This window comes from Enhydra lutris, unplaced genomic scaffold, assembly GCF_002288905.1.
Source record: "Enhydra lutris kenyoni isolate GAN:26980312 unplaced genomic scaffold, ASM228890v2 scaffoldscaffold19, whole genome shotgun sequence".
Taxonomy (NCBI): domain Eukaryota; kingdom Metazoa; phylum Chordata; class Mammalia; order Carnivora; family Mustelidae; genus Enhydra; species Enhydra lutris.
The window spans coordinates 30,821,653-30,847,020 of NW_019154103.1; the positions used below are offsets into that span (position 1 = coordinate 30,821,653).

General features: G+C 34.3%; 1 protein-coding gene across 1 annotated transcript in view; it reads right to left on the reverse strand.

Annotated features, from left to right (window-relative positions):
* Positions 1–25,368, reverse strand: part of LOC111148386 (F-box and leucine rich repeat protein 17) — a 524,279-nt gene that overhangs the window by 446,254 nt on the left and 52,657 nt on the right. The window lies entirely within an intron of this gene.

The window sequence follows — 25,368 nt, forward strand, 5'->3', positions numbered from 1 at the left end:
GTGTATGTCTTTTATTGGTGCAGATCTGAAAGGATGGGTAGACATCATTTCCACACTTTTTTCACATTAAAAAAATGGCCTCTGATTTATAGAAATGTAGACTGGTGTTGAATGCTATTATATAAAAGTACATCTGCATTCTATTGTCCTAAAAATGTTCCAATGTCTCTGCCACACAAGAAGTTGTACAATTTATGTTGCTAATGTTCCTATTACCTGAGGTTATTCCAGTACATTCATAAAGTGCTGCTTCTGCCTTTCTAACTACATAACAAACTTCAGAGGCCAAAAAAGGAAAAGGTGATTTAAAAACAACAACAACAACAAAAATCTTCTATGTGGCAAAAATGGGCTACAGCCAAATGAAAAATGGAAAAAAATATTTAGAGCTCTAATCACATAAAAAAAACCTAGTACCTTGAGTAAATAAAAAGTGCCCAAGAACACATAAGAGAAAGATCAGCAACTTGGTAGGAAAATGAGCCACGGATGAATAATTACAGAAAAGTTAATCCCAGTGGTTTTTAAACATGAAAAAATGTCCAATCAGACTTATAAAGCATGAAATAAAAATTAAAACCAAGTCAGATACCATTTCTTGCTTATCAAAATGGCAAAAATCTAATATACTGACAACACACTATAGGCAACGCTATGGGAAACAAGCACTCTAAATCCGTTTCCACGATTTATAGGAATACAAAACAACACAACCCCTAAGGAGAAAAACTTGATAATATCTACCAAAATAAGGTATCACCAACAGGTATCTGTACTCCCTGACCTAACAATCCCACTCTCAGAATCTCTTGACAAAGGGGCGCCTGGGTGGCTCAGTGGGTTAAATCCTCTGCCTTCAGCTCGGGTCATGATCTCAGGGTCCTGGGATTGAGCCCCGCGTCGGGCTCTCTGCTCAGCAGGGAGCCTGCTTTCTCCTCTCTCTCTGCCTGCCTCTCTGCCAACTTGTGATCTCTGTCTGTCAAATAAATAAATAAAATCTTTAAAAAACAAAAAAACAAACAAACAAAAAGAATCTCTTGACAAATACACTTACATTTTGTACAAAATAATATACATGTAAATAACCTGACAACTCTTGTAATAGCAAGAGTGGATATAACCTAAGTATTCAACAATCACGTGCTGAATGAATGAATTATGCCACCTCCAAATAATAAACAACTATATCAGTTATAGAAGACAAAAAAAACGAGAGATATTATGCATCTGTTATGAGAGATCTGTGAAGTAAAGAAGATAAAAGTGCAATACACATACTAATTTAACTTTTGTGTAATTAGCATGCTATCCTTTGTGTAAATACTATCTACTTTTTGTACAAGAAAAAAATATAAGAATGTATGATTCTACTTTCTCATATTTTCATAAAGAAACACCAGGTACCGATAGGGGAGCAAGATTTCTTGGTATGTACTTTTTTAAATTAACATATAATTGTATTATTAGCCCCAGGGGTACAGGTTTGGTATGTAATTTTTAAAAGAATTTTATTTTCAAACCAGTAACTATTCCAAAAAGTGCTGATTTTGCCAGAAGTGAGTGGAAAAAAAACACTACTTTAGCTATCTTAAGTCATTTGTAATACTGCCATCAGTTATTTAATAGATGTTTCCAAAGACAGTAATGAAGTAGCAAGGGCCATATCAATGCCTATATAGTCATTACTTGGAATATTACTTGGAAACATACTGTATGCAAACCTCCTGCAAAAATAAAAAAGACAAACCCCCAAAACTTAAGTTAATGCCAATATAGCATGATTCATTTATAGCTAGAAAAAAGTATACTCTATAATGACTATGACAAGTACTTTTCAATAAAAACTGATAGAACGGGCCCACAGCTAACATCACATTCAAGTTGAAAGAGTAAAAGCTTTTCTTCTAAGATAAGGAATAAAGCAAGCATGCCATTTTTTGCCACTTCTATTTAATATAGTAGTGGAAGTCAAAACCAGGGCAACTGGGGTGAGGGGAGCATACAAATGGGAAAGGTAGAAGTAAAATTATCCCTGTTCATAGATTATATGATCTTATACATAAAATACCCTAAAGATTACACCAAAAAAACTGTTTGAATAAAGGAATTCAGCAAAGTTACAGGACACAAAACCAATACACAAAAATCAGTTGTATTTCTCTGCACTAACAATGAAAAAAATAAGAAAACTATCCTACATACAATGGCATCTAAAAGAATAAATTATTTAGGAATAAACCTAACCAAGGATACTGGAAATAACAAAATATTGTATAAAAGGATAAATGGAAAGATAGCCCATGTTCATGGATTGAAAGATTCAATACCATTAAAATGTCACTACCACCCAAAGGGATCTAAAAATTTAATATAATCCCTATCAAAATCCCAATGGCACTTTCTGCAGAGATTAAAAAAAAAAAACTATCCTAAAATGTATTTGAAATCCCAAAGAATCATGAATAGTCAAAACAATCTTGAAAAAGAACAAATTTGAAAGTCTCATACTTCCTGATTCCAACTTATTATAAAGCTACAGTAATCAAAAGTGTGATAGGGGCATAAAGACATATAGTCAAACAGAATACAGAGCCCAGAAATAAATCCTTACAAGGGAGGTAAGACCATTCAGTGGAGAAATCTTTTTAGCCAATGGTGCTGTGAAAACTGGATATTCATGCAAAAAAAGGAGCTGGATCTTACCTTACACCATATATAAAAATTAACTCAAAATGGATCAAAGGGGACGCCTGGGTGGCTCAGTTGGTTAAGTGGCTGCCTTCGGCTCAGGTCATGATCCCAGCGTCCTGGGATCGAGTCCCGCATCGGGCTCCTTGCTCGGCAGGGAGCCTGCTTCTCCCTCTGCCTCTGCCTGCCACTCTGTCTGCCTGTGCTTGCTCTCTCTCTCTCTCTGACAAATAAATAAACAAAATCTTTAAAAAAAAAAAAAAATGGATCAAAGATCTAAACATAGAGATAAAACTACAAAAAAGAATTGTAACTGTTTAAAAAAAAAGGAGAAAGGGACGCCTGGGTGGCTCAGTTGGTTAAGCAGCTGCCTTCAGCTCAGGTCATGATCCCAGCGTCCTGGGATCGAGTCCCACATCGGGCTCCTTGCTCGTCAGGGAGCCTGCTTCTCCCTCTGCCTCTGCCTGCCATTCTGTCTGCCTGTGCTCGCTCTCTCTCCCTCTCTCTCTCTGACAAATAAATAAATAAAATCTTTAAAAAAAAAAAAATAAAAAAAAAAAGGAGAAAAATTTCATGACAATGGATTTGGCAATAATTTCTTGGAAGTGCCACTAAAAGCATAGGCAATAAACTAAAAAGAGATAAACTGAACTATATCAAATTTTAAAATGTTTGTGCATTGAAGGATGCAATCAACAAAGTGAAAAGTCAACCTACAGAACAGGAGAAAATATTTGTGAACCATATGTATCTCTAAGAAGGGGTTAATATCCAGAATATATAAAGGAACTCATAGAACTCAACAACAGCAACAAAAATAATCCAGTTTAAAAGTGGACAAAGGACTTGAATAGACATTTCTTCAAAGATATACAAATAGGCAACAAGCACATGAAAATGTGCTAAACATCACTAACCATAAGGGAAATACAAATCAAAATCACAGTAAGATGACATTTCATACCCATTAGGGTGGTCACTATCAAAAAATAACAATGTTGGCAAGGACACAGGGAAACTGGAATGCTTCTGCACTGTTGGTGGAAATGAAAATGGGGCAGCCACTGAGGAAAAGAGTATGGCAGTTCCTCAAAAAATTAAAAATAGAATTTACCATACGATGCTGCAATTCTACTTCTGGTTATATACCCAAAAGAACTGAAAGTAGGGCTCTTGAAGAGATATCTGTATATCCATATTCATAGCAGCACTACTCATAATAACTAAAACATGGAAGCAACCCAGGTATCCATTGATAAATGAATGGATAAACAAAATGAGGTATATAGGCCATTATCCAGCTTTAAAAAGGAAAGAAATTCTTACACATGCTACAACATGGATGAACTCTGAGGACATTATGGTAAGTGAAAGAAGCCAGTCACAAGAGGGCAAATATTGTATGATTCCACTTATATGAGGTATCTAGAGGAAATCAAGCTCATAAAGACAGAAAGTAGAATGGTGGTTGCCTGGGGCTTGGGAGAGAAGAAATAAATCTTATTGTTTAACTGGTATAAAGTCTCGGTTTTCCAATGAAAAGAATTCTAGAGATTGGTTGCATAACAATGTGAATGAAGTTAACATTAGTGATCTGCATACTTAAAAATGGTTTAGATGGCAAATTTTATGTTATATGTATTTTACCAGAACTAAAAATAAAATAATTTTTAGAAGAGGTGAAAAACTGATATAAAGGTACTACCTTCCCATTCAATGTGCCACCATCAAACTCAGTCACGGAGGAAAAGGAGTGATCAACCAAGAAGTAACACCTTGTAATCAAACCTTATGAAAGAAGCAGAATGCATCAACTGTCATCTCAAGAAAGAAACAATACAGACAGGGAAAAATATAAGACTGAGCAATACTCAGCAAGATGATAGGCAAAAACCTGATCTTAAAAATAAGTGAAAAGACCTGAAGAATACCTGGGATTTATTTTGACAGAAGGGAAAGGGTTAGTATTCCAGGAAAGAGAAGAATAAACAAAGGTTTTTAAAAACTATGAAAAATAAGAACAAAGGGAAAGAGAACTACGAAGATAGCAGCTTCTACACCTTTCCAAAGAAAGTGTTATCATTGAGAAACAGAGTAAATATTTTACTGATTTGTTTGGAACTGATTTATAGGTAAACCCAAGGAGGAAAGGGTGACATCTGACAAGCATAATGAGATACTGCAATTCACACAAAAACAAAGGGGCTAGGACTAAAGGGTTAGCAGTGGAGACTAGAAAAGCAAGGTATCAGTTAAAGGAAACAAGACAGTCTAACCATGAGTGAAACACAGAAGACAGAAGAGAGTAAAGCATAATAATAAAATTTCCTAGTTTATGAGACCAAAAAAATTCACCCATTCAAAAAGTACTTTAGAGCAACTATCATATGCCTGGCACTCTTCTGGGCAGAGGATAAAACAGTGAATAATGCAGATAAGCAACCTACTCCTATTGAGTTTATACCCTAGTGGAGCAGCATAGTACACAATAACAGAGAAAAAACTAGGCAACAAGTTTACACAAGACACAAAGCACTTACCATTGAGAAAAAAATGACAAATCTGACTTCATCAAAATTAAAATCATCTGCTCTTCAAAAGAAAATGAAAGGAAATGAAAACGAAAGACAGACAAAAAGTAATCACAGTGCATATATCTGACACAATAACTTATATCCAAAACATATAAAGAACTCTTATAATTCAATAAATAACCAAATTTGTAAACAAAAAAAATGGACAAGATATTTGTATAGCTATTTCACAAAAGAAGAGAAAGGAATGGCTAAAATGTACAGAAAAACGTGTTCAACATCATCAGACATCAGGGAAAAGCAAATGGAAAATTACAGTAAAGTACCAGTACACACCCATCAGAATACCTAAAATTAAAAAGTCTGACATTACCACCTGTTGGTGAGGATATAGTCAAATACAGCTATCAAACATTGTTGGAAGGAGCATAAAACAATGGAACACCACTTTGCTGTACAAAATGCCAGCTGTACTCTGGCATTGAACTCTGGCAGTTTCTGACAAGGTAAAATTTAAACAAACCCTTACTGTGTAATCCAGCTATACCAATCCTAGACATTTACTAAAGACAAATGAAAGCCTGTGTCCACTCAAAGACTTGTTCATGAACGTTCACAATAGGTTTATGTAGAACAGGTGAAAAACTGGAAACAACCAGAAAGTCCATTAACAGGTGAGAGGATAAATTGTTGTTTACATTTTGTACCAAACATAAAATTGAGTACAACATTCTCAGCAATAAAAAGGAATTAATAATCACACACACAGAAAATATACTTAGGAATTGTTACAAACAATCTGTGAACTATAAATGGATCCAAACTGAGATTGAAAACAGCAAAGCAGAAAGCTAAGAGACTAAAAGATCCAGTTCCATAAATCAACTGTAAAAGATACTGAATCGAATCAACCCGAGACCCTGAACTACTTCTACAAAGTTCAGTTATGAGTCAATGAACTTATCTGAGCAAGCTGAATGAGGTTTTCTGTTGCTTGCAATCAAGTGAATCATAGATGGTATGATGTAGCTCATAACAATGAATACAATATTAAATAGTAAGAAAATTTAACTTCTAAGAATGAAGATTCACGACAAAGAAAATGATAGGAACCCAAGAAAAAAAAAATCAATCAACTAGAATCACAATTGTATATAAGTTACCAGGAATACAAGATATAAACCAGTAAAAAGGATAGAGTTTTTAAAAATCAAGCAAACACTAGTGGTCAAAGATGACTCTTCCAGAATTCACACCAAGATGAAAGGCTCACTGAACTCTAATACATAAAGCAGTTACCTTTCCTCCTTGCCAAGCCGTTCAGTAGTTAAAGCATTCACTATCAGCAAAGCTTTAGCGATGATTTCCTTCCCAATTCCTTCGGTTGTGAAGAGAGAGAAGGGATATAGCAGTTGGGAAGATAACGTGAAAAAAAGGGAAATTATTATTTCATGATGCCCAGATGCTTGTTGGGCAATTTACATATGCTATATCTCAGTCGATTTAATTTTCTCAATGACCAAAACATATAGCATCATCTCCAATTATAAACAAGGGAATCCAAGCTCCAAAATCTTTAAGTGCTTAAGAAGGAATCCACAACTTGAAAACTGGTAATGCCAGAATTGGAAGTCATAGCTGTCTGGCACAAAAACTACCTTTTTGCAAAACTCCTGGTAGGGTAAACCTCAAGAGGTCTGTCAAAATGTGTCCCTTTGGCCTGGCCCAAAGGAAAGTATCAGTTACTTTTCATAAGGAAAATACATTCCCGGGGCGCCTGGGTGGCTCAGTGGGTTAAAGCCTCTGCCTTCAGCTCGGGTCATGATCCCGGGGTCCTGGGATCGAGCCCCGCATCAGGCTCTCTGCTCAGCAAAGAGCCTGCTTCCTCCTCTCTCTCTCTGCCTGCCTCTGTGCCTACTTGTGATCTCTATCAAATAAATAAATAAAATCTTAAAAAAAAGAAAAAGAAAAATACATTCCCTAATGATATGAATGAGTATAGAATATCAAATATTTTTTAAAGCACCTTGTTTATTCTTATCTCTACCTCTAGGTGTTGAACTATTTGATGCTCTCAGAAAATGCCAACTGAAGATATAGTCACTATTTAAAAGAAAAAACAAAAACATTAGGAATGGAAATAAAGAACCATATGTAGAGAAGACATGCTTCTTGGTTTAAACAAAATTATCAGCAACGTATCATAAAAAGGGCACACAGTGGGGTACCTGGGTGGCTCAGTTGGTTAAGCATCTGAATCTTGATTTAGGCTCAGTTCATGATCTCTGGGTCGTGAGACTGACCCCCAAGTAGGGCTCCACACCTGGCAGGGAGTCCACTTGAGTTTCTTTCTCCTTCTCCCTCTGTCCCTCTGTCTGCTTGCTCTCTCTTTTTCACACGTGCTCATGCTTGGGCGCACTCTCTTTCAAATACATAAAAATCTTAAGCGGGGGGAGCACATAGGAAAACAGAAAACCAGTGAAATTTGTGGTTCTATCATTTGTTATGGAGGGAAGAGAAAGACCCTAACTATCCAGCAATAATGTATTGTAGAACAGAATATGTAGTATAAATTTTTAAAATAAGAACATATGCATACATATTGTTCTATGCATTGAAAGTTATCTGTAAATAATTATCAGAAGGATTAACAAGGTCTTTCACTTTTCATTTTCTACTTTTCTATATTATTAGAACTCCACAACTATGCACATGCATTGTTTTATGACAGTAAGGGGGTTATGTAGGCATTTTACGTTTCTCAGTGTCTTCTTACTTTATTTAAATTCAATTAATATATAGTGTTTATTAATTTCAGAGGTAGCGATCAGTGATTCATCAGTTGCATACAATAATACCACCAACTCATTACATCATATACCCTCCTTAATGTCCATCACCCAGTTACCCCCATCCCCCCACCTCTCCTCCAGCAACCCTCAGATTGTTTCCTATAGTTAAGAGTCTCTTATGGCTTGTCTCCCTCTCTGATTTTGTCTTACTTTATTTTTTCCTCCCTTCCCCTATGATCCTCTGTTTTGTTTCTTAAATTCCACCTATGAGTGAAATCATAATTGTCTTTCTCCAACTGACTTATTTCGCTTAAATACCCTCTAGTTCATCCGTGTCATTGCAAATCTAAGATTTCAATTTTTTGATGGTTAATATTCCATGATGTGGAGATAGATAGATAGATAGATAGATAGATATACACACACATACATACACACACACATACATACACATACGACATGTTTATCCATTCATCTGTTGATGGACATCTGGGCTCTTTCTATAGTCTGGCTATTTGTAGACATTGCTGCTATTAACATTGGGGTACAGATGCCCCTTTGGATCACTATATTTGTATCTTTTGGGTAAATACCCAGTAGTGCAATTGCTGGTTGTAGGGTTATTTCTCAGTATTTTGTAGAATCCTCCCAAATATATATATATATATATATATTTTTTAGGTAGACTACACATCCAGCATGGAGCTCAGTGAGAGGCCTGAATTCACAACCCTAAGATCAAGACCTGAGCTCAGATCAAATGTCCAATGCTTAACTGACTGAGTCACCCAGGAGCCCCCCAAATATTTTTTAAATTATGGTCAGCTTTTAATATTTAAAAACAACTTGACAGATAAATGGCTAAAGGAAAAATGTTACTGATCACTTAACATGAGACTAGTACTCATATATAAGCTACCTAAGGTAATATTTTTATTAATGCTATTAACATGAAAACCACCTCAGAAACACGGGCTCAAGGTTACTCAACAAAGGGATACAGATAATATTTAAACCTTTGTCTTCCTAATTCAAGCTCCAAAGCTTTTCCCATTAATATCACAATTGCCTATTCAAAGAAAGTGTTTTCAAGTTAAAATGTGCTTAGGTAAGTATTTCTGTTTGTATTCAGGTATATCCCTCCTCTTCCAAAAAGGAACTGAGGCAGTTCATAGAAACTTTAACCCTACAAGAAAAAAAGAAAAAAAGTAGAAATGAAAACTAAGGCAAGGGAACATAAGGGTTAAAAACAAAAGTTACTCTATAATAAAAGGACAGAATTCCTGAAATGCTTTGCCCTAGATGAATTACTAATTACTAATTTGTTTCTTGAGTTCTAAGATGCCAAAGTAAAGATGGACAGGAAACCAAAATGTCTTTTATAAAATTCACAGTAATAAAATAATAAAAGAAAAAAAATGCTCAGAAGTCTAGCTTTTCCTAGTACTATGACCAGGGGGAATATTTAACTGAAAGCTCTCAGAAGCAAGGATTCTATGTGTACAGTTAACAATGTCCTTATAAATATCCTAATAATAATTAAAACATTAACTCAATGGAATAATGCCAAAACCCAATTCATTATATTTAATTCTTGAAGACTACAACCCATATACTACCCAAGTACTACTGTGGCTCAATGAAACAAGTCTTTCTTTAAAAGCAAACTATCTTGGGCACCTTGGTGGCTCAGTACTTTAAGCATCTGCCTTCAGCTCAGGTCATGATCCCAGGGTCCTGGGATGGAATCCCAGATTGGGCTCCCAGCTCAGTGGGGAGTTTGCTTCTCCCTCTACCCTTCCCCCACTGCTTGTGATCTTTCTCACACACACACACTCTCTCTCTCTCAAATAAACAAAATCTTTTAAAAGCAAAATATCTCTACAAACAACTAAAACAAAACTTCAATTTTAAAAAATTTTTAAAGGGGCATCTGGGTGGCTCAGTCAGTTAAGGGTCTCCCATCCTCTCAAGTCATGATCCCAGGATCCTGGGACAGAGTGCCACAGAGGGCTCCCTGCTCAAGCAGGGAATCTTCTTCTCCCTCTACCCTTCCCCAGCCCCCAACTCGTGCTTCTGCTCTCTCTCTCTCTCTCTCTCTCTCTGAAAGAAATAAAATCTTTAAAAATGAATAAAATAAAAAATAAATTTTTAAATTAAAAAAACTAAAAGAGGGGTGCCTGGGTGGCTCAGTTAAGCATCTGCCTTCAGCTCAGGTTGTGATCCCAGGGTTGCGGGGTATTACTTTCCTCTGCAGCAGGCTCTTTAAAGAAAATAAAAGATAGTAAGAAATTTCTCCTATTACTTAAAAGTTACTATAAAGTAGGCTGGCATGACCCCAAAAACTGGGTCTGGAAGCACAGTACTGTGTATGTAATTAGTATTCAAGAAATGCTTAAAAATGAGTGAATGGTAAGATATTGGGCTTATAAAAAATTATTTTTTAAAAGTCTTCTTTGAGAGAGAGAGTGAGTGAAAGAGAGAGAGAGAGAGAGAGCACAAGTAGGGGGAGGAGCAGAGGCAGAGGGAGAAGCAGAGTCCTCACTAAGCAGGGAATGCGATGCAGGGCTCAATCCAGGACTCCAAGATCATGACCCAAGCTGAAGGCAGACGCTTAACTGACCGAGCCACCTACGTGCCCCAAGGGCTTATAAAAAAAATGTAATTGATCCATGTAGCTAGTAACCATAAAGAAACCAAGGAGAATATATTTTACAGAATTATACCAACTGAAATTACAGCATCATTTATTTCCAAGCTTTTGTATCATTTTCTAGGGCATAAAATGTCACTCCACTTTCAATCTTCACCTGTAAGCTTAGCTTCTATTCTCTCAAATATCATAAATCAATGTATTTAATGACGCTATAAACCATGTGATAACTTTTTTCCATTAAATTATCCAAATGATTGGTATGCATTGAGAAAAAAAAAAGAAATAATACCATTATATGTTTAGAAAATTATTTGATACTTCTTTCAAAAAGCAAACAAGGGTAGTGATGCAAAGGGGCACATCTACCTGAATGTTTATAGCAGCAATGTCCACAATAACCAAACTATGGAAAGAACCCAAATGTCAATCAACAGATGAATGGATAAAGAAGATGTGGTATATATAATGGAATACTATGCAGCCATCAAAAGAAATGAAATCTTGCCATTTGCAACAACATGGATGGAACTAGAGGGTATTATGCTAGGCAAAATAAGTCAATCAGAGAAAGACAATTATCATATGATCTCTCTGATATGAGGAATTTGAGAGACAGGGAGAGGGGTCATGATGTTTAGGGAAGGAAAAAATGAAACAAGATGGGATCAGAAGGGAGACAAACCATAAGAGACTCTTAATCTCACGAAACAAACTGAGGGTTGTTAGGGGGAGGGGATATGGAGAGGGTGGCTGGGTTATGGACACTGGGGAGGATATGTGCTATGGTGAGTGCTGTGAAATATGTAAGCCTGATGATTCACAGACCTGTACCTTGGGGCAAATAATACATTATATGTTAATTTTTAAAAAATTAAAAAAAAAAAAAGCAAACAAGGGAGTACTGCTTTGTTTCTTCAGGTGTACCTCATATTACAAAACACTGAATAAACCTCAAGGAATGAACTACATGTAGCTTCTCAAACTACAACCCTAAATGCTTTCTGCCAACTGCATTTATTATTCACAAACAATCTCACCAAGATATATATTGGAGAGAAAAGATGAATCAACAGTTAATAATTAATGGACCTCTTGGACTCCTTTGTGGAGCAAACAAAGCATAGTTCATCAGTATAAAAAAGGGGGAAAATGATCTCCATTTTAAATTCCAATTACATTAATCTGAAATCACTTCACCAACCTTATTTTATAAATATGTTATTTTACAAATATATACTTATACAAATATATGTATGTATGCATGCATACACACACACATAATATGCATGAGTTTTCCAGTTGGATTGAAAAATCTCCTAAAAATGAAGATTGGTACAAAGACTAAATGTATATCCTACATTCATGGGGGCACCTGGGTGGCTCAGTGGGTTAAGCCTCTGCCTTCCGCTCAGGTCATGATCTCAGCGTCCTAGGATCAAGCCCCACATGGGGCTCTCTGCTCAGCAGGGAGCCTGCTTCCCCCTCTCTCTCCCTCTGCCTGTCTCTCTGCCTACTTGTGATCGCTTGTCTTTCAAATAAATTAAAAAATCTTTAAAAAAACATGTATATCCTACATTCTTGTAAATGGAATTGATCATAACTTGCTCAGAAGGGAAAAAAATCTGTTGTAATCAAAGTTGAAATGTGCTAATTTGATCTCCAATGATATTTAGTTCATTCAATATACAAATTATTAGCCATTCTGAATACTAACTCTTCTTAGGTATAATCAACCATATTTCCAAAGGATTACCAAGAACATGAAGGCAATATGAATATTTATTTTTATTTTACAAGGACTCCATGTTAAAAAATAGAAACTAGAGAAAAATCCACCTGTAGTCAAGCAAATTTGCCATTTGGTTTGATTTCACCAAAACTTATTTATCAGACCAATACTTACTTACTAACCAATCTAATGAACTACACTGGGGGGAAAAAGACACTTTTCTGTAAATTAGTAGCTCTGAAATCACACAAAGTTTTAAAAATCAACGTAAATATGTAATATAGTTTTTCTCACCCCCAAAAGCTGTTTTTAAATCAATAGTATATTTAGCAATCAGAGAAATTTAGCTCAATCACTTTATCCCTATGAAAAAAGACAATAGTTGGATTTATTATATTACTAGTGACACATTAAATTGATAAGTAAAACATAAAGGTCATTTGGTAAGCTTAAAACTCACTTACTTCCATACCAAACTGGTAATTATTTAGCTATTCTCCTAACCAGCTACTTCTATCACCTAAAAGAGGAACTTTTCTAACCTGTACATCAAGTCACAGAAATTTCTACAATTGCAATAAACCAAAACTAAGAAAAGACTTGCCTCCCTATATTTATAATTTATAAATGAAAGATGCAAACTGTAAGGGAACAACATATAGATATTGTACATTCAATCTAAGTTCTAAAGATCTAAAATATCTAAAAGATCTAAAATAGATCTAAAATAACATGAAAATACAGCAGAGACTATATCACAAATTGGATGTAAAAAATACCAAGTTTAAGTTCAGAAACACATTTCCTTATATTGACAAAATTAAATTACTCTTAAATAATACATTAAAATATTTGAGAAAGCACTGTTTTTACCAGTTCATCAATGACCTCTTCAGAAATTTACCTGATTAAAAACGAGTAAAAACTGAACTATCTATTGTTTAGGCACATATACATATGTAACAAAATGGGAAAAATGATAATCATAAAATTCAAGATAGTGGTTACTTCTAGTTACCTGTAAAGGGGAGTCAGAGATGAGAAAGGGAAGGAATACACAGGTAGATGAAAGTTACTGGCAATCTACTAGTTCTTACATTAAGACAGGGGGTTCTTGAGTAAATGTTAAATAGTTTTTAGATAAATTAACTTTTTAAGAAAATAAGATCACTCATGGACCAATTATGACAGCATGCCATAAACCAAAGATTATGACTAGCAAAATTTTATGTTGCTAAGGTCCATTTTGAAAAAACTGACATTTACTTAAAGAAATTTACCTTTCGGGGCACCTGGGTGGCTCAGAGTGTTAAAGCCTCTGCCTTCGGCTCAGGTCATGATCCCAGGGTCCTGGGATCGAGCCCCACATCGGGCTCTTGCCTTGGTGGGGAGCCTGCTTCCTCCTCTCTCTCTCTGCCTGCCTCTCTGCCTACTTGTGATCTCTCTCTGTCCAATAAATAAATAAAATCTTAAAAAAAAAAAAAGAAAGAAAAACAAAAAAGAAATTTACCTTTCACAAATGTTTCTTCCTAATAGTATTAAAATATCAGCACACTCAAATTCTTTTTGCAAATATTCCGATTGAAGGGGAGACTGGAGAAGCGTTCTCAAGAACCAAGTCCCAAATCAAAATTATTCTCCTCCCTAAATCAGAGTAATATTATCATATTGGTTTCAATTTGCAGTCCTTCAGATGCTGTTTAGGGCAAACCTATTAAAAATGTTATATTGCGGGGCACCTGGGTGGCTCAGTGGGTTAAAACCTCTGCCTTCGGCTCAGGTCATGATCCCAGGGTCCTTGGATCGAGCCCCACATTGGGCTCTCTGCTCAGCAGGGAGCCTGCTTCCTCCTCTCTCTGCCTGCCTCTCTGCCTACTTATGATCTCTGTCTGTCAAATAAATAAATAAAATCTTTAAAAAAAAAGTTATATTGCTATACACCTAAAACGTCCATAATTTAAAAAAAAGAAAAAAATGAGTCTACTTGTATTTAAATGTGTGATACAACTGTAATAAGTTTCTTAAATTTCAAAGAGCTTCAGAACTAGATACAGAATCCTAATTTATAAGACATTTTATTCCGAATAAAATAAATCAAATAAAAAAATATATCTTACCCAATGTCAACATAAGAACGCCTAAGTCAAAGTCCTTAAAAATACAAACATATTCATGATAATTTATAAGCAAAGTTTGTTTAAAGGCCAAATCAGAAATATCAGTAGTTAGAAGTATGCTCAAATATATTATTCTAAAATTTCTCAAGCATAAAATATACTTACAGCCAACAGTAGTCTAGAAGCCAAATATTAATTTAATATGAAGGTAATACAACATAATATATATTTTATATTCTTTTATAGTTCTAAATGTATAAAGGAAGATGATTTAGGTTACCTAAGAGTATCAAAAACAATTATAAGAGTTCATGAAAAGATATAGAGTCAGACAAATTATTAGATTAAAAATCGCTTTTAAAAGGCTGAGGAACTAAGACTATTCTTCTTATTCAAAAATCAGTAATTCTAAGAAAATCTTACTTCTAGAATTTGAGGACAAAATGTTAACTACTTATGAAGTGAATGAAATTCAGCACTATTTAAAATACTGAAAGTTGAGACAATGAAAACTAGTAGAGATCAAATCTTTGCTATTAATGTAAAGGAAAACACCATAATTGAAATTTTTAGAAATATGTCTCAATTGTCAATTTATCAATATAGCAAGCTAATGAAAGATAAAAATAGCATCCTTCTTCTAGACATTAGTCATATGCTGTCTAAAGATGAAAGGGCATGGAAAAAGAACCATACATACAAAACCCCAATGAGATTCTCTTTAAATTTTCTTTCAACTGACTTGATTAGAAAGGACTACCTTAAGAGAAAATATAACAATAAGTACTTAGAGAGAAAAAGTTAATTCAAACTTACTGAAATTACTTAGCGAGGTAACTTCCAAAATTTTATCATGCAGGGACCTACTATGTGCCAAGCCAAGCACTCTCCACTTTATAGTCATTATTATAAGTTTATAAATGTTCTGATTAAAGTTATAATTAGATGCTTGAAAGAAGAGTTTGGTGACTTCTAAAGCCTGTTCTATACTGCACTAAAACTTGTTCATTAGTACTATCTCTAAATACATAGTGTTATCAAAGTTAGTATGGGAAAACTTTAATATTTTATTCAACAGAGAATGACTTCTCTAACTTCTAGATAATTAAAGTAAAAAATTTAAACATCCAAATTGCCCAAGAACTAGGAAGTAAAAATCTTCTGTACTCCAGTTAAGCTTCCATTCTGACTTCTAATTCACTGTACATCAAAGAAAATCAACTTTCCCTGACACATAAGGACTATTCCCTTCAGTGATCAGGCAGGTGTTGAGGCCAGAAAGAGAGCCTATTTTCCACAGCCCTTTACCTTGTTTGATCACTGGTTACTTTTGATCTGACACTGCCCTCTCTCTAGTAATGACTTCCCCCTCATAGACCCTACCTCACATCTGTCAGAAAGAATAAAGGGCATCAAACTGAGACCTGACAACGCCTATGGGCCATGCGATGGGCTGCCAACTGAATGTTCCCCAGCTCCCACAATTTCCAATTCAGTTTCTTTTGTTCTGGTAGGTACAGGGTTAGGGTACCAATGACAGCAGAAAGGATTATGCAGCAACTGTGAAACCAAGCATTCTTGAATGTGTATCTTTTATCTTTGCTTCTTCATCTTCTTAAATGCTGCAAACTTCATGGTGGTTACTATGAAATACATATTCAACAAGTGCAATAGAAAGTTTGTTTAAATCCTTTTCCAGGAGAAAACAAAGGACACAATGTATTGTAATTCAACTATAAAGCTCTAAGGAAAAAGTTTCAAACCCATGGTGTGAGATTAGTAAAGGCCAGCTGTCAATGAGCATGTTAATAGTAAATGAAACCAAAACAGTTTTACCGGGAGCACTATTTAGTGGGTATTGCGATGCACCACCAAAAAATGGAAAGATCTCCTAAAACAACGCATGCATTCACAAAAGGCAATCATTTCAATTGTTAAATTCTCATACTAATTTGGTGTGAGAAAGTTTCCCTATTCATGTCTAAATAATGTACTGAGTTTATGTAATCTTTTTTTTTAAAGGCATTAATAATCTAAATGCTAGAAAGAAGAAAAATCTGATCAAATATCATTTTGGCACCATTCTGTTAGTAATTTTTCAACTGTCATTAAAATACTGCATGAGTTCTTGAGTATTCATCAATAAATAATCCTCTCCATACACATCCACAAGGATGGATAGCTCATTATTAGGCATGCAATAAAGGGATTTATAGGAAGCAGGTTTGGAGGCCTTTAAGATCACTTTCAAGGTTAAGTCATCAGCTTTTTTTTTTAAGAAACAGGAATTTTCTTAACTTTTTAAAAGCTCAGAAGAAGGAAGTGCATGATCAATAACATATGCAAGCAAATCTAGTGCACCTTTAATATTATAATGCATAAAAATAAATAATCTTAGACATGTGCAAATACAAAATCGCAAATATGGGAGGTAAGCATTAAGGTGATTACAAGCTGATTATAATAGCTGAAAGAAATCAGTTTCTACAACAGCTGAAGAAAGGTATGCTTTAATAGAAAAGGGAAAGGCACAAACATTTAAAGAATTAACCTGTGACACTAGGAAATGCATACACTAGAGTGAAAATGATTTACCACTAGAAAAGATTATACATGAAGTATCTCCTATTCTTATACTGATCAGCAGTCTGCCCAATTATATTCTTCTAAAAAGCAACAAAAAAAAAATTCTTGACTCTGACTCTGTAATCAAAAAATATTATAATGTAGAGAAAATTAGAAAATGTGACTGGTTTAAATACACTTTTATATATTAAAAAGAGATGACTCCTATATGCTTGAACTAACTTTACAGCCTAAAACCATCAATGTGTACCAGAAAAAGATATCATTTCTAGACTGAAAAAAATACATCTTAACCCAAGATTAAAATACAGTTGTCTGAGCAAATACTTGCCTAATTTTTTTTCCTTAAGTTTTCCAGCCAAGAAAAGGAACATATAAACTGCATTATTATAGTAAGATACCTATTTATGCTTCTTTTGGTTATTCTTTCCCCAATTTTTGACTCTACAAAATCATCAGAACATTTTAAAGAACAAAAAGATAATAATATAAATGGAATCAATTTATGAAATTATGGACTAAGACTTTTACATAAAGTATTTTTGAAAGAATACTTGTCAGTGTCATTTCTGTATAGTGTATTACTCTCTAAGCATGCAACATCAGTATCCTAAGTAAATTTAACACCAGATTTGTGGCGCATTTTGTTGGTACCAAGCAACCAAGATACTTATCAAAAATTATATTTCATCTATCTCTTTCTAATGGCAACAATAAAAGCAAGCTCTTCTAAACAAACTCATCCACAGAAGCAACTTGATAACTTCCATCTTTTCAAGACTCAAGTGATTAAAGTTTTACAAAAGGAAAAAAAACACAATTCTTCGCAGTCTTGGAGAGATTTTTGTTAGAGCTGTTAGAAAGCAGGAAAAAAAAATGCACTGGTGGAAGCACTAAAGTCAAATATCCTCAATGGGATGTAAACCAAGAAATGAAATTAACAATAAAAAATTTTTAAAGACACAAATTTCAATGTTCACTTTTATAAAATCATTTCCTGAAAACTACTTAATTCTTGAAGAGTTCAGACTTCTTTGGGATTTTTACTTTCTCAAGCTATCACTGACATTCTTCTGGTATGAACACTAATGAAAAAATCACTTGACACTGCTATAGAATAAAGCATATTTCACCAATTCATTTGTTAATAAAAACTGAATCTTATGTACTGAAAGCTACATTATATGTATATACCAAAGTATAAACAGTCATCTTTAAAGTTTCTGGTATGTGGGGATGCGTGGGTGGCTCATTCGGTTAAGCATCTGCCTTCAGCTCAGGTCCTAGGCTGGATCCCCAATTGGGCTCCCTACTCAGTGGGGAGCCTGCTTCTCCCTCTCCCTCTGCCTCTCCCACTGCTTGTGTGGTTGCACTCTCTCGAATTCTCTGTCAAATAAATAACAATCTTTTTTTAAAAAGTTATTAAAATGTGTCTCATTAAAAATGCTAATTTTTAACAGCTTTCTTCCTTGTCACAAAAGTAATTTTTCCAGAACTAATGGTTCATTTTCATTAACAGTCCTTTTCAAAAACTTTACGATTTTTATGTAGAAGACCTTTAATTTTAAGAACTCCTAAAAGCCATTTAAGTAAAACACTGACAGATAGAGTCAGATACTAACCACATGTTGAAAAAAAGACATTATCACTCCCATTTACAAGGAGCTTATACGATTAAACTAAAGCCTTGAAACCTACAACAAGGTATCAATGGATTAATAAGATATAAAATATAGGAAGAGCTGATAGGATATAGGAAGGTAATAAATGTGGTGGAATTCTTAAGGAAAGTTTGACAAAAATAATATTTAGCTGAGTTTGAACATATCAAACACTTATTAGAAGAAAGCAAGATGATAAGAAAAATGAAGAGTAAATGGACAAGTTGATAATGTAATGAGAATAGAGACTAGTAACTGGAGCAATCTTTGAAGTTAGCCATTATAGATTTCTGAAATGATGAAAATAGTATTTTATCAAGAGCATTCCTGGATTGTGGATGTGAAAAATAAAAGGTCAATCTTTAGAAATGTCTTAGGACATGACTGAATTCAGTGGAATATATATCATTATCTTTCACACTGTTTTGCATTAAGTTCTTCACTCATAGGCTTAAAACAAATGTAATTTATGGAATGTATACAAGATCACATAATAGAACTTCCTACAATTATATATAATGAGAAAAATACTTATTAATATGTCAACAGTAGAAGGGTATATACATGTGTACAAAATTATGTCCTGCAACACCTTAAAACATATGAAATATCAAGCTACTCAAAATAATATTCAAATATTTAAAGTTAACATTAACCTAGTAAAAAGACATGGAAATTCATTTGACTCACTAGTCAGAAAATCTACAAATCAAAACTTAACCTAATTCTACCATGTTCTCAGATGAGTCAAAATGAAAAGCTAACATACATCATGAAAATAATTTTATAATCTATAGGCATTCAGATAGGCATTTAGGCAATAATTTTTCTCTTTATTTTCTCAAAGATATACTCAAAAGGAGAAAAATAAAAGATAATAATCACCCAAATATAGTTCAACTAGAAGGACTCTGATTTATAAGTATTTTTCTTTGAATTACACATTCTCAATATATCCATTTATATATATTAAAATGAATGACAAATATTCTAGATTTCATGCTTAAATCAAAAACAGTCCATGAAAACCTGGTAATAGACACTCTAAATTTTCTACCCCCCAAGTACACTCCTAAAGTAATTCACTTCTATATTTTAGAAACCCAAAATAGTGAAGTACAGTAGCTACTAAAGAAAAATACTATATTGATCATTTCTGTGATCTAAATTTGATGTGGCTACACAAGTAAGATGCAATAAGAGAGTTTAAAAACTAAGTACATATCAAAAAGAGTACAAACTTCATCTGGCTTTTCAAGTACTCAACTACTAAAAACCAGAAGGTACAATCCAAGGAAAAGAATTTACCCCAACACTCTCAGGACGATTCAGCCTTCAACTGACCAGTAGGCAACTTCATGTTTAGACTTTTAACAAGAACTTCAAGAAAGACAGCAAAGGAAGATAACCTAGGTATAATATGAATAGGCAAAGTCTGGTAGCAGGAATACGAACAATACTCACCACACAAGTTACCTAGACAGGAGCACAATCTGCAGACATTTTACCTGGAGAAAGGATCACTGGTGAAAGCCCAAGAGGCATAACACTTTCACAGCAACTTATCTTTTTGATAATAACTGTAAAAAAAATGCTAGAAAAGAAGCATCCTATCACCTGGTAGCCAAATTCAACTGTAGTTTGTAAATGATATTCAGAAAGGCAAATCTAAAAATACAAACAAATAAACAAACAAACAAAAAAAAAACCCTAAATCCGCTAATTCTTTTCCCCTTAAGCTTAACCACTAAAATAATAAATGGGATTAAGTCTTAGGTATCCTAAAACCCTAGCACCTCATTACTATGGAAAGCTAAACACAAGCCAACTAGATCCAAACAATACATCTTACTTGTTGACTGACAGTCTAGAAAGGTAGCTGAAGAACATGTACTCATAACTGACAGGCCTAATGCACTCCCAGAATCCCAATGCCATCCAACGCTAGAAAATTTCTATTTGTTAAGTCTAATGACTAGGCATTTCCCTCTCAATCCACAATCTCCTGTAACCAACACCTGAGTAAAAACCCTAGACAGCACTTTCACACTTGTATCTAAGATAATTTAACTTGCTCCAAATCTTTGATTTTTTTAAACATGTGGTGCTAAAAGAAAGTAAACAAAAATTACATCTTCTTTAAAAAAAAATCTCTGAAGTAAAGAATATGTAAGTGGAAAATAACACCAGCAAAAGAATCCCAACACTAGAAATAACTACCAACTATAAATTTTAAACCCAAAACAAGTTGGATAGTTTTAGTAATCTAGAATTCCATCCAGAAAAAAAAAATTTTTAAAGACCAATTTTAAATACCATTTGGAGTCTCCTATTTTTAGCCATAATAAATTCTGCATTGTCAAAACTGGACTATCTGTATTGGAACTTATAATAATAGGTTAGCTTCCTCCGGAGATGCTATTTCCATTTGAGCATCTCATATCATCACTTGATAAGTCCTGAGTTCGTGAACCAATTTTAATTTTACTAAACTAATACAATTAGGCAAGTAAATATGCTGGGTAAAAAACTACTGCATTTTGAATAAAAATTCTTTGGATATTATTCAACTCACTGCCAGCCCTCCATGCCACACTGGTACACAGGGGAGGAAAAGGTACACACACCAGACACAAAACACACACACACAGACATACACACGCACACAAAGTTTTCTCTGCCTTTCAAATGATGGAATACAATTCATTTATATCCTTACCAAAATACCTAATATAGATACCCAGAGGCATACACTTAAATGATGACAGTAATGTATAGAATAGTTGAGTCACTCTATTGTACATCTGAAACTAATATAACATTATATGTCAACTACAGTGGAATTAAAATAAAAATCTCAATAAAATTTTTACAATTTTTTTTAAAAAGAGAAAAAGTAATTTCAAAAAACATTAAAAAAGGATACCCCAGGAGAAAGGTAAGAATAGATTAAAAATAGATAGGATAAGCTTTAGCAAAAAATATACAATGAGTAAAAACATATTTATTCTTCAGATTGAAAAATCTGCCAATAATATTTTAACTTTGTTTTTCAAATTATTTTTCTGCCAAATAACTTCTGCTTTTAATTAAAGTGGGTCTTTCGAATACTATTCAACAAAACAAAACTAATTTTGTTAACAGTAAGAATGTATAAGCCCATGTAATTCTAATAAGAATATAAATTATAATCTAGTTGTTCAGAACTACGTATTGCTAAAAGAAACCATTCTAGAATAATCTCCTTCATTAGTGACTTTGGCTAGATACATTTGATACATAAAGAATGGTATCACTAATATAATATCCAGAACAAAGAAATTTACTTATGTGAGAAGTCAGAAAACTATTGACTCTGAATCTTTAAGCTATTTTTCAAGCTTTTTTTTATATACTTAAATCCATCTTCTTTTTAAAGCATATTCCAAAAACACTTGAAAAAATACATTTTAAAAGTATGTTCAATTCAGTAATAATCCATTTGTCACTAAACCAACATTTATTGAATGTTTATTATGTGCACAATGATGGGGGATGGATAAAAGAATAACTAGATACTCCCTGCCCTCAAAAAAGTTTGACAATTGGGGGCACCTGGGTGGCTCAGTGGGTTAAAGCCTCTGCCTTTGGCTCAGGTCATGATCCCAGGGTCCTGGGATCAAGTCCCGCATCAAGGGGCGGAGTGGGGAGGTGTCTCTGCTTAGCAGGGAACCTGCTTCCTCCTCTCTCTCTGCCTGCCTCTCTGCCCACTTATGATCTCTGTCAAATAAATAAATAAAATCTTTAAAAAAAAAAAAAGTTGACAATCTATCAGGATAAACCTGCAAACCCTGATTTCAATTACTCATGAAGAGCAATTTGGCATGATGTAGTAAAAATGTGAAAATATACATATCTTAATTACATTTCTAGATGTAGATCCTAGAGAAATTCTTAAGAGATAAGTGTGGAGACTTACACAAGGATTTTACAGCAACACTGTCTGTAATGGTAAAACACTGGAAGCAATACAAGTGTCTTCCAGTAAGTAAGGAATGGATAGAACACTAAAGTTACAAAGAATGAATTACATATTCATTATGGCTAGATGTCAAAAACAATTTAAGAGCGCCTGGATGGCTTAGTCTGTTAAGCGTCTGCCTTCAGCTCAGGTGATGATCCCAGGGTCCTGGGATTGAGCCCTGTGTTGGGCTCCCTACTCATTTGGGAGTCTGCTTCTCCCTATCCCTCCCTATCCCTCCCTATCCCTATGCCTGCTACTCCTCCTGCTTGTGCTCTCACTCTCTCTCTGTCAAATAAGTAAATATTTTTTTAAAAAGTAAAAATGCAAACTGTAGTATGATAAATACTTTGTAAAAACAGATATTTAACAATATGACATCAAATAAAAACTATATATATAGTTTACAAACTATAGTTTGTACGTATTTTACAAAAACTATAGTTTACAAACTATATATAGTTATACAAACTAAACAATACTATATTGTTCATGGTGTCTATTATGTATGTTAAAGTTTTCTTTTTAATTTTTAAATTAAATTTTAGGTCATCATAGTAGTTGTTTCTAGGAGATAGTGGAAATGATATGGGGAGCAAGACAATAGAGACTTAAAATTTATTTGCTTTATTAATTCAAAAAGAAGTAAATTTAACAAAATGTTAAACAACTGTCAATGTGTAGACGATGGGCATATAGATGTTGTCACTTTTTGTATTCTGTTTTTCTTAATTTCTCAAATTAAAAATATATATATAAGACTCCAAAATTTGATCACATTTCACATTTGCTGAAATCCCATGCTATATTTCCCATTACCTAGAGACACACAAATTCCTCAGCATGACATTCAAAAGTCTTATCCTGATCCTAACCTTCCTTTACTTCCTTCCACTTCTACTTCCTTCCACTTCTACTTAATTTACTTCCCGCACTGCCCTGCCTATAAAATCTTATTTTAACACCTACAACATATTAAACATTCCATATATCTTCACAATGCCTTGTCTTTGTTAGTACTGTTTCCCACAATTGCAAGCACCCCAAAAAATGTTCACCTGCACCATATTTATCACAACACTATATATGGTTCAAGACCCAGTTCAAATGTCAGCTACTATTTACAGGATTTCCTGATTCTTCTCTTACCTCTTATAGAAGTAACTACTTTTGTAATTGGCATTTCCATAGCACTTTTATAACTAGACAGGGATCTCCTCCCTTTAGCAGTATAACTTAATTTCTCAACACTTCTCATAGAGCCTGGCCCATACTAGGTATTCAAATATTAAATGAACTGAATGAACATCTGAGACAATATTAAGAAACAGAGTAGAAAGTTACCAGTTCATTGATTCATTCACATTTCTTTTAAATCTGGACAAAAATGAAATGGTATTTAGTTTCTGAATACAAATTTCACAAAAAATATAAAATACTATGCTTTTACAAAGTAAAATATTTTGCATAAAGAATGCAATTCTACTATGAAAGTTAATTATGTTCATATTCATATAGGATTAAGATGAATATTCAACGCCATCTATGGGGGCACCTGGTTAAGCCTCTGCCTTCGGCTCAGGTCATGATCTCAGGATCCTGGGATCCAGCCCCACACTGGGCCCTCTCTCAGCGGGGAGCCTGCTTCCCCCTCTCTCTCTGCCTGCCTCTCTGCCTACTTGTGATCTCTCTCTCTCTGTCAAATAAATAAATAAAATCTTAAAAAAAAAACAAAAAACACCACCTATAAAACCGTTTTCCTTTGATAATTTTAGGAATTTTCCAGGAAGAGTTTCAATAAATCTCCATTGGTATCCTAGCAAAAAGATATGTCTCTTTTCTGCTTATGCTAATAATTAACTTCTTCCTTTGACATCTCACAGCACCTGTCAGTAAGTGTTTTAAAGGCAGATAAGGTCTTTTGGAAATTACTGCATGGTTAAAAGGTTAACTCCATCTGTGATTTCCATGAAAAGGTTTAAGGAGAGAAGTTTGGGTATCTAACAGATCTGGGTTACAATGCCGACTTTGACACTTATTTATTGTTACTTAACCTCTCTAGGTCTCAATTTCCTCATCTGCGAAATAGAATAAAAATAAGACTGCCTCATATAATGGTTTTGAGGATTAATTATGTAAAACTGCATACTGCCTGGCACATCATACTCAATAAAAATTACTTAACATTTTTAAATAACAACAAATGACAGCAAAATTCTGAAATGTAGCATTCAATAATAAGATAAGGTTCAGTATCTTTAGGTTGCCTTCTTTACAGTGCCACATTCATGCACCAGGGTTTACTGGAAATTACCACTCTGGATGTAAGTGAGTAAATGCCTATTCCATTTAGTGAGAAAAGGGCAGTGCCTAGATGGCTCAGTCAGTTAAGCTTCCAACTCTTGATTTCAGCTCAGGTCATGATCTCAAGGGTATGAGATCAAGCCCACCATCAAGCTCCAGGAGGAGAGCATACAGCCTGCTTAAGAGTCTCTCTCTTCCCTCTCTCTCTTCCCCTCCCCCACTTATCTCCCACTCTCAAAAGGAGAAAAAACGAAGAAGAAGAAGAAGAAGAAGAAGAAGAAGAAGAAGAAGAAGAAGAAGA